A 1,089-nucleotide genomic window follows, 5' to 3' on the forward strand; every position below is an offset into this window, starting at 1 on the left:
CCCTCACTCCCTGTATAATAATAATCCGTCTGAGGTTTAGCAACGCTTGATTCGTCACAAGACAATGGCCGCCATGGTGGTTAGGCGGTTAGGCCAGCCACATTGACGTCCGTGCTGTCTGCCAACTGTGGCATAGTCTAGCCTCACAGGACTCACGGCAAGACCACACTAACTACAACTTTACCACATTACTGGCTTGGCTATATTATATTATAGTATAGTATTCTTTTCCCATTTTTTTCTATTCTCTTTCTTAAAGAAATAAAATATTTCATACGTTTTTATTTTCTTTTTAGTTTCTTTATTTGTGCCATGTTCCTTAACCTACTCCCCCCCCCCACCCCCCACCCCCCCAAAAAAATAATAAAAAAATTCGTTGGGTGTTCATAATCAGGAACATCGTTATTAATTATCTCATTCTCAGTTGATAACAACACGATGGGCCACCCACAGAGCCTTGATTCGAATCCCCAATTTGGGTTGTTTTGGGCAGTTTTAACGGCTTGACTCCACCATTTTGGCTCGATTGCATCAGAGATGGACGTTGAATTCGGAGGTCCTGCCTCTTCAATAAGTTTACATTGTAGAAAGGTTGTCATATCCGTACAATAAATACAAGTTCGTGACCAGATTTCCTGTAATTACGCTGTAAATTATATCCCTAAATTGATTCGAGTAAGAACAAGAGAAATTCACATAAAAGAAAATATCAGAATCAATTCTTTCGGTGTACAATACTATTTTTGAATAAAATGAAATAAAATGATTATTTACACATTACGCTTTTAAATTTAAATACATTTGACTTTCAAAAGTCATTATTTTCGTCTAGAGGGACAATACCATCAAAACAAAACAGGATAAACAAAACAAAAACAAAATGTGTTTATTTAATTCTAACTTTCTATTACAAGGCAGAACTAGAGTAAATCGCCCAAGTCTTACTGTTTTACCCAACCCAGATTTTCTTGTATTATTAGAAAAGATGCTATTTATAAATTCATCTCACGCAAATCTGCGTCCAGTGCCGCCGAGGAGCCTAGAGTGATAAGCTTCTTGTATTATCTTGTAACTAGCTGGGTACCCGTT

This window comes from Aplysia californica, unplaced genomic scaffold, assembly GCF_000002075.1.
Source record: "Aplysia californica isolate F4 #8 unplaced genomic scaffold, AplCal3.0 scaffold00101, whole genome shotgun sequence".
NCBI lineage: Eukaryota > Metazoa > Mollusca > Gastropoda > Aplysiida > Aplysiidae > Aplysia > Aplysia californica.